Here is a 10593-nt window from a genome sequence, read left to right as displayed (position 1 = left end):
AATTTTTCAGATTTTAGAAACTAAAATAGTTTCTTTTATGATGTAACAAAAATAGTGTGAAGAGATAAATGATTTCAGATAAGAATAGTTATGAAAATATCTTCAGAAATATGGAGGATATTTATAATGGAAGATACGATGATATCTTAGAATTTCTAATATCAGAGGATGATGCAGAAAATCTGTCTGTGAAGGTTTAGAATAAGAAGTAAGGTTCTTACTAATGGTTTCAGTAGACACTGAATCATTTGGATTCTTTGAAGGTAGATTTTGTCTTTGTGATTTGTCCACAGCCTCCTTCATGGTCTGCTCAATCCGTTTTCCAGTTCCAAACCTTCTCTTTTTCTCAGCTTTACCACCATACTATTCTTTATCATCAAACTTTTGACTGTTAAGGTCGTTTACAGTTTTTGCTGCTTCATCAACATTTTTCCAAAACTCGGAGAACAAGTTTCGTAGTTTGGGGTGTTTTTCGAAAACTTCACAATCGAAGTATGTAAGTCCAGGAGGTATACGTTATATGTACACATATAACTGTTGGCGTAGACGTGCTACAAGATTTCAAAATACTGATTGCTAATTCTCGATAGTTGGTATGTCAATTGCCGTTACAAGATGTGGATGAGTACATGATACGGTTTCAATGAGTATAAGGATTTTTCGGAAGGTCAAAGATCCATGAAGTTGTTGGTAAATTTACTGCTAATGTGGTGGAACATGAAAGGTTCCCTAGTAACAAAAACGTATATATCAAGGTTATAATAAGGCTAATCTAAAAAGTCGAAGTTGACTGGTTGGAAGTGTGGTAAAACTGGATACTTTGAACAGGGATTGCAAGATTATTTTCGGTAATAACAATGCTAAAGGATCTTTCACAGTTTTAAAGTTAAAGTATACCTTTGAAAGATGTTGAGATCTAAGAATGATGTCACCGGTTCAGAGTTATGGCTTGGATTCTGATACGTCGATATCAGAATATGTGATTGAATTTGTATGAAATGATTGTGCATCATTGTGAAGATAGTGAGTATAGTTAATGATTTTTGAATCAAAATTGAAGAATGTACAATATAACATATTAATTGTGAACTTATATATTTCCCGGGAATTACCTACCCGTTAAAGATTTCACAAGTAATATTTTGTACAAAAGAATTTTTATTACAGTCTTTATGAAAATATATGTATGTATATTTCTTCAGATGTAATACGGATTTAATGAGTTAATATCATATTAAGCTCATTTGATTTTCGACTTGACTTAAAAATGATTAATCTCTTAACATGTTTGATATTGTGTGATAGATGTCTACCTCTAGTACAAATCCCATCGACTCACCTATTAATAATGAAGAGTCGAATATATATTGGGAAGATTCACAAATTCCCGAAGACGAACCGGAAGAAGAGGAACCGGAAGAAGAGGTTCCGGAGGAGGAAATACTAGGAACCACTGAAAAACAGATAAATAAAAGAAAACCCTCAACCAATGGACCAAAATTAATAATGGTCAATGGTGTTTCTGCCGAGGAAGCAAAATATTGGGAAGATTACCAATTTTTCGATGAATCGGATCCCGATGAGGATTCCGATGATGTTATAGAAATTACTCCGACCCAATTTGAAAAGGCAAAAGAAAATAATAAGGGAAAAGGCATCAAAATAGAGAAACCTAATTCCAACCCCGATGACCTCTATGTTAACATGAAATGTCCCGATGGGAAGTACCGTAAACACCCGTATTTATTAAACTTTCACTATAACCCGGGAACATCTAAGCCACCAGGTTTTTCTAAACCATTTGTGAAAACGACGGCTCGTATTAGAGGAACATCATACAACCCTAGGAAATTAGCGAAACGAACTAAGTCCGAGGAGGAAGAAACAAGCGAGTTGGAGTAAAGAGTTGTAATCATGCGATGTAATATATGTAATATAGTGTGCTTGCACTTTTATGTTATATGTGAAAATTGCTTGTATTATTTGTCAATTTTTTTTTACGAATCTAATCCTCGTCTATTTTACAGTATAAAACACACAATGGATGTTAAGGATAGACAACCGAAAATTTTAGAAGACCTACCAGGGGATATGATTGATGAAATCTTGTCTAGAGTCGGTCAGAATTTATCGGCACAATTATTTACAGTGAAATTAATTTGCCGAATATTTGAAAGACGTTCCAAGCATGCCTTAGTTTATAAAAGGCTTTCCTTTGAAAGATGGAGTATATCACATTGGGGAGACCTTAAGTTACGCCGTGTTTACTTTAAAGCATTAAATGCGCGGAACCCAAATGCAATTTTACGCTACGGGTTAAGAACCTATTTTGACTTCACATATCCCAACATAGGACTTCGTTCTTTAGAAAGAGCTTCTAACATGCAACATAAAGAAGCATGTTATGTTTACGGGTTAGTGATGTTCGCTTCTCACCAAATTGAGAAAAAGAACATCGGGTTGCAACTTTTAAATAAAACATTCCCACAAGTGATGGATTCGGTAGTTGGAGTGAGAAACAAGGTTTTTAGATTGTTACGGGGCTGTTGGGCATTACGAAACCCTCGTCTTTTTGACGACATTACAACATGCTGCCTAGCCAACGGTCATAACGGTTATTTTCCACAAAACCAAGGATGGGAAGTAGTCTTAGTAAAACCAGAATGCATGACTTGTTTCTGGACTTATGAATTACGTGTCTTTATTGCCTTTGCTGAACGACTTGCGTATTAAACTAGAATTGTCTTCGCAACTGCCTTGTATCAAAGTTATTATGTGATATATTTCATGTTATATGTAAAATAGCAGTATTGTAAGTTTGTAAAATATTGTATAAAAGTTTGAACGCGAAATATTATTATCAGTTTTTCATATAGGATTGTAGTAGTTGAATTGTATATTAGCTACTAAGTATGAACTTAACGGGTAGGTACTACCTGTATTAAAACTTATAAAACGCTAATATGAAGAAAAAGCTTTTATAAATGAGTTCATATTATGCTACGAAATACTATTGACTACTCTTAATATTCTATATGATTAACTTAATTCTTTTGGCTATTTTTGAAGGAAATGGCACCGACTACTCGTCAGAACTTGAACATGAGCGAGGAAGACTTCCATGTTTTTCTTGCTGCCAACATAGCCGCAGTACAGGCTGCAATGCAAAACAACAATAATAACTCTGAATCTAGCAATGCAACTAACGCCACTAGAAATCGTGTAAGATGCTCCTACAAAGAATTCATTGCCTGTAAACCTTTGGAATTTGATGGAACTGAGGGTCCAATCGGATTAAAACGGTGGACTGAAAAGGTCGAATCGGTGTTCGCCATAAGTAAATGTACGGAAGAAGATAGGGTAAAGTATGCCACGCATACCTTCACAGGTACTGCGTTAACATGGTGGAATACCTATCTCGAGCATGTGGGACAAGATGCTGCTTACGCACTACCATGGTCAGCATTCAAACACATGATGACTGAGCAGTACCGTCCCATAAATGAGGTCAATAAGCTCAAGGTATAGCTTAGAGGATTACGAACGCAAGGTTTCGACATTACCACGTATGAACGAAGATTCACAGAGTTGTGCCTATTGTGTCCAAGAGCGTTCAAAGATGAAGAGGAGAAAATCAACGCATTTGTAAAAGGGTTACCAGAATAGATCCAAGAAGATATAAGTTCACACGAGCCTGCCTCCATACAAAAGGCAAGTTGAATGGCTCATAAACTCATAAACCAAATTGAAGAAAGAATTAAAGAGGAGGCGGTCGAAGAAGCCAACACGAAACAAGTCAAGAGAAAGTGGGAAGAAACCAGTGACAAGGGTTACCAATACAACAACAACAACAATCACAACCACAATCGCAATAACTATCCCAACAACCGCAACATCAATCGCAACCATAACAATCGCAATCTCAACAATAAATACAACAAACATCCCAACAACAACTACAACAACCGTCCCAACAATAACAACAACAACAATCCTAACAACAATCCCAATAATAACAATGGCAACGACAATCAGAAAATTCCATGTTATAGGTGTGAAGGATATCATCTAGATAAATACTGTAGGGTTGTATGTACCAAATGTAATAGACCGGGTCATGGTGCGACGAAGTGTGAAACTTTTGGACCAGCGACTAAAGGAACAAATACTGCCCACATTGTTTGTTTTGGATGGGGGAAGAAGGGTCACTTCAGAACTACGTGCCCAAACCAGGGAAATAATAATTATAACGACCCGTCCTAAACCATCTGGATGAATACATTACATTTGGTTACATCGCGAGGTACTTGACCTCTATATGATACATTTTACAAACATTGCATTCGTTTTTAAAAGACAAACTTTCATTACATCGAAAGTTGACGGCATGCATACCATTTCATAATATATCCAACTATAATTGACTTAATAATAATCTTGACGAACTCGACGACTCGAATGCAATGTATTTTGAAATATGTCATGAATGACTCCAAGTAATATCTCTAAAATGAGCAAATGCACAGCGGAAGATTTCTTTCATACCTGAGAATAAACATGCTTTCAAGTGTCAACCAAAAGGTTGCTAAGTTCATAAGTTTATCATAAGCAATACAATTCATCATTTTGATAGATCACAAAATTTAAATACAGTACACCTATCTCGTGTACAAAACCATTTTTCAAAATGCTTAGCAGAGTAGGTTCATATCCTTTTCTCCCCCGTAGGTTGCCTCGCGATTTTTAATAACCGTACACATATCTCGTGCACAAAAATATCATACACATAACCTGTGTATAAAATCATTCTCTCGATACATAACATTCACTTTACTTTCATAACTTGGCTTGGTAACTGACCTTAATATATAATGCGCATCAATAATATCTGATGTGTGCAGCAGCGTATACGAAATAGTTATATTTTTATTGCGAAATACTATTAAATACGATACAATTTTACACAAGTTATTTATTTATTTATAGAGTGGATATACCTAAACCTTGCTACAACACTATATGCAGTGTACCTAATCGTACAGTAGTGTAGTTTTTAGTAAGTCCGGTTCGTTCCACAGGGAGCTAGCTGAGTTTAACGCTATATTTTAAAAACTATATTTGTATAAAATATATATAATTATATATAGTAATATTATTATAAAACGGGGTTTTTACCGTTTAATGACCGGTTTGTCGATTTTAAATAAAGCGTAAAGATAAATGACGATAATATAAATGACAGAATTTAAATTGCGATAAAGTAAATTGCAGTAATTAAAATGACAGTAAATAAAGGTACGATGAAATATGAAATAAAAGTATTATGCTTATTTAAACTTCCGTAATCATGATGTTTGACGTTTTGATTTTAATTAATTGTTACCCAGGTTAATTGTCCTTTGTCCTGGTTTATTTGATACCTATCTGGTTTTTGTCCATAATAGTCCATCGGTCATAATTATAAAATGCTTGTCAAATTAACCTTATTCCCGAAGTCAAATATTTCAACTAATTAGGGATTCGAACTGTAACAAGGTTTTAATACTTTGTTTAATGATTACACAAGGTTATCGACTACGTGTAATCCAAGGTTTTATTACTTTGTTAACAATTACACCAATTATCCTTGTATGTAATCCACCCCTGTTTTAATGAGATATGAATATTAATTTACCCACTTGATCAGAATGAATAATCAATTACCCAACCCGAATAATTAAATAAATTATCGTAAAAGATGTCGTATAAACGTCACTAAATAGAACATACATAATCATTTTAATAATTATTAGATTAACTAATTTGAAGATAGGTTCGACAGATTCTAATGAGTTGTCATTCGATTAGACAATACCCCCTATCTATTAATAGTCAATAGTCCAATGTCCATAAGTGTCGGCCTTTTGTCCAAACCTTAATTATGGTACAAAATCTAATAACCCCGTCTTAATATTTAGTCTAACATCACGATTACTTTGACTCAAATAAGCATAATAATAACTTAGTTACAAGACATTAATTTAAAAAGGAAGAACATAGCTTACAGTGGTGATTAATCGTGTAGCGTTACACGGACAGAGTTCTGACTTACAAAACCTTTAAAACATTTCTTATAATAACCCAATTATTATTAAACTTAAATTAAACTTTAAATTATATATATATATATATATATATATATATATATATATATATATATATATATATATATATATATATATATATATATATATATATATATATATATATATATATATATATATGTTTTTTTACAGAGAAGGAAAAGAAAAAGATGGTGTATATTACTCGTTCAATTCATCGCTTTTTATAGCACTTGGCCAGATTCTGATGCCCATGCGATCGCATGGATTTTGTGCCTTCTGGCCATGTGATCGCATGGCCGCCTGGGACAGCTCACATATTTTTATTTTCGTATTTGCCGATTGATATGTGCAGCGGTGTGTACGAAATACTATTAATTTTAGCAGGAAAATACTATTAAATACGATACAATTTTACACAAGATATTTATTTATTTAGAGAATGGATATACTTAAACCTTGCTACAACACTTATAGGCAGTGTACCTAATCGTACAGTAGTGTAGTTTTTAGTAAGTCCGGTTCGTTCCACAGGGAAAATCTTTAAACAAAGCTTAACGCTATATTAGTTTACTTTTATAAAAATACAAATATATATATAAGTAATATTATTATTATAAAGGGGGGTTTTTACCGTTTAATGACCGGTTTGTCGATTTTAAAACTTTAGTCGCAGTTAAAACCAAATGTAAAATAATAAATAAATACAAGACTTAATTTAAAGCGTAAAGTAAATAACGATAATGAAATTGCGAATAATAAAAGTGCGATAAAATAAACTTGCGATAATTAAAAAGTACGATAATTAAAAGTGCAATTAAATACAATAACAATAAAAATGCGATAATTAGAAGTGCAATTAAATATAAAATAAAGGAAATTAAATATGAAATAAAAGAATTATGCTTATTTAAACTTCCGTAATCATGATGTTTGACGTGTTGATTTTAGTTTTATTCCCATGGGTTAATTGTCCTTTGTCCTGGATTATTTAATATGTCCGTCTGGTTTTTGTCCATAACAGTCCATCAGTCATAAATATAAAGTGCGAGTGTCCTCGTCAAATTATTCTTATACCCGAAGTTAAATATTCCAACTAATTGGGGACTTAAACTATAACAAGATTTTAATACTTTGTTTAATAATTACACCAGGATGTCGACTGAGTGTAACCCAAGGTTTTAATATTTTGTTATCAATTATACCAAGTGTCCTTGTACATAATTTCACCCCTGTTTTAATTATTCTAGTGGCTATTAATCCATTCCCGTGTCCGGTTAAATGAACGATTATTCGTACTTATAAATACCCAACCCATCGTGTCCGATCGAGTGTATATGGTAATTTATAGGGACACCCAATTGTAAATCTTTATATTAACATTAACAAACTATCATTTAGTTAAACAAATATAAAGCCCATTAATAGCCCATAGTCTAATTTCCACAAGTGTCGTTCTTTTGTCCAAACCCCAATTATGGTACAAAGCCCAATTACCCAATTTTAATAAGTAGCCCAACATCATGATTACTTCGTTTTAAATAAGCATAATAATAACTTAGCTACGAGACATTAAATTAAAAAGGTTGAACATAACTTACAATGATTAAAAATAGCGTAGCGTTACACGGACAGAATTTCGACTTACACCCTTACAACATTCGCTAACATACCCTTATTATTAGAATTATAATTAAAATTAAAATTAAAATTAAAATTAAAATATAAATTATAAATATAAATATTACGATATAGATAGAGAGATGGATATATGAGTTGAAAAATGATCAGAATTCGGTTGGCTTTATAGGGAGTTTCAAACTTTGGGGCTCTGCGACTCGCGGCCCTTTTTGCCTTCAAACTCCACGAGTCGCGGAGTTTGTAAATACAGCTCACTCCTTTTGGAGTCTTTCTTGCCAACGGATTTTTATAATTTATATAATATATAAATAATTATAAGAATTATTTAAATATTATATTATATTTATGTGCATAGTTGACTTGTAATTTTTAGTCCGTTGCGCCGAGCGTTGAGAGTTGACTCTGGTCCCGGTTCCGGATTTTCGAACGTCCTTGCGTACAATTTAATATCTTGTACTTTGCGTTTTGAATCTTGTACTCTTGTAATTTCGAGACGTTTCTTATCAATAATTGGAACCTCTTTGATTGTATTTTGTACTTTTGAGCTTTTTGGTCGTTTGCGTCTTCAATTCGTCGAATCTGTCTTTTGTCTTCACCTTTTATTATTTAAACGAATATCACTTGTAAATAGAACAATTGCAACTAAAAGCTTGTCTTTCTTGAGGAATAATGCTATGAAATATATGTTCGTTTTTAGCATTATCAAATATTCCCACACTTAAGCGTTGCTTGTCCTCAAGCAATATCGTCTTGAAATACTAGAATCACTTCTTTATTCTTCACACTTTGTACATCAGTGATTTCTATACGGCGGTATAAACAATGGTAGTAATGATATGGTTTACAGTCCCACATGACTATAAAAATTTAGATCCATTAAGGAAATTGGATCTTTATGAAAACATTTGATCTTTTGAAAATTAAATCTAGTTTTTACCCTAGATAAGTTTTCTGGAATAACCCTTTACCGGTGTTTGCAAAATATTTTTGTGGGTTTGGTGGGTTTCAGATTTGAAAATTTTAGCTCAAAACTTATGGTTTTGTGTCACCCACTTGCTAACCTTGTATTTGGAAAGCAACACGTCCAGTTTACTTGTCCCGTATATTACCTTTCGGTAAACTACCGTCCGGTTGTAAAGGAAAGCGTTGAACCTGCAACTGTTAAGGCAATGTCCCCTGACATGCTTTTAATTATGGTCTATAATGTGTTGGACGCAATTACTATCCTTGGTAGGAGCAATAGTAAAGCTCATCCTTATAATTTTTCGGTCTGGCACAAGGTCCTGTCTTTGACCATGCTATGCAACCACCGTTCTTACGGTTGACACCCGATTTGGTTCAGGTGACCTAATGAATTCCAGGTGAATTCCTAGGATTTTACGTTCAATGGTAATGAACGCATTGAAAATAGGGTTTTCAGAAAACAAATCGGTTTGTAATTTTGATCAAAATATTTTCTCGTTCAAGCTCGAGTTTAGATATCATTGAATTCTATGAGTTTGTAATTCTCAATCTTTAAGGTCAATCTCAAGGATTGAGTAATATCAGGCTTAAAAGCTGATTTTTGATCTTTTAAGGAGATTATCCTTTCTGGGGATCCGATTCATTAGTCTTATCCAGCTAATTTGCATGGTGCCCCCCCATTGTACGAGATAAATCCTTCTTATGGTTAGGATAAATCTGACCACTTGGCGACCCTGTTTGATGCTGAGGTCCATGGATTTCCTGCTGATTTTAGTGATGACTTTTCTAGATTTTTCGTCAACCTACAGCTGGTCTGGACGACAACTTCCTGACTTAAATCAAGAAGCGCGTTTCTTTTTCGGAAGACTTTACTTCCTTTTAATGATGGAATTGATTCATCGTGTAGATCCATCTCTCTTACAGTAAATCAGGTAAAACTTTTTAGTTTAGTCCAAAGCAAAAGTATTTTCAGTTATTTGTACAAAAATATGTGATATATGTTTTGAATAACTTGGAGAATTTTCCCACACTTGGATTTTATTTTCCTTTTTATCGTCCCCTATTCCATTTTAAATGAATTTTAACCTTTTGGTTTGTTTCTCAATTTATGTCCTTTCCGAGGTTACAATAATTTCGGTGTTAAAACCTAGTTTTATCGTTCATAAATATGTATAAACATGATTTTGAGTTCATTTAATTGAAAATTTTGAAAAATTTTACTAGAATTGGGTAGTCAGTATATAAGACTAGGGCTGTTCTTTATTATCAGAGAGCACTAGATTCTAATACAACTACTGCTTTACTAGTATTTTTAATGGTAACCCAGTGTTTAAGATAAAAATTTTAAAATCCGAAAGAATTTAACCCCTTCCCACACTTAAGATCTTGCAATGCCCTCATTTGCAAGAAATCAGTAACAATTTAAATTATTGAGGGTGATTTGTGTGAAAATGATTAAATTTTTACCAAAGTTTCCAAATATATTGGCGTTTGTTTGCTGAATGATAAATGGTGCACATCATTTGTTCATTCCGTCTTGTTGTTATTTCACATATATTTTGCATCTTGTCGTCAAAATTAGTTGCTTTTGCTGAACTTAATGCCAGTCTTTGAAAATGCGTTGTTTTACCCTGTTGTGTACATAAGATAAACTGCAAACATATATACATATTTTTGAAGTTTGGTATATTACCCCACATTCAAAAATTATTAAAATCTAAGAATAAAAGTTAGAAAATTATAAAAACTATTACAATATTAACATAAGTATTAAACGTATCAACATTACAAATTACAAAATAAATAAAACTAAGTAGACTAGGGATGATACTGATACCAATAGGGGTTCCAAGCATAACCATAGGTACTATAAAATGCTTCGGCAGGG

This window comes from Rutidosis leptorrhynchoides, chromosome 6 (genome assembly GCF_046630445.1).
Source record: "Rutidosis leptorrhynchoides isolate AG116_Rl617_1_P2 chromosome 6, CSIRO_AGI_Rlap_v1, whole genome shotgun sequence".
In the NCBI taxonomy this organism is placed as follows: domain Eukaryota; kingdom Viridiplantae; phylum Streptophyta; class Magnoliopsida; order Asterales; family Asteraceae; genus Rutidosis; species Rutidosis leptorrhynchoides.
Note: the sequence above shows the minus strand (reverse complement) of the source record.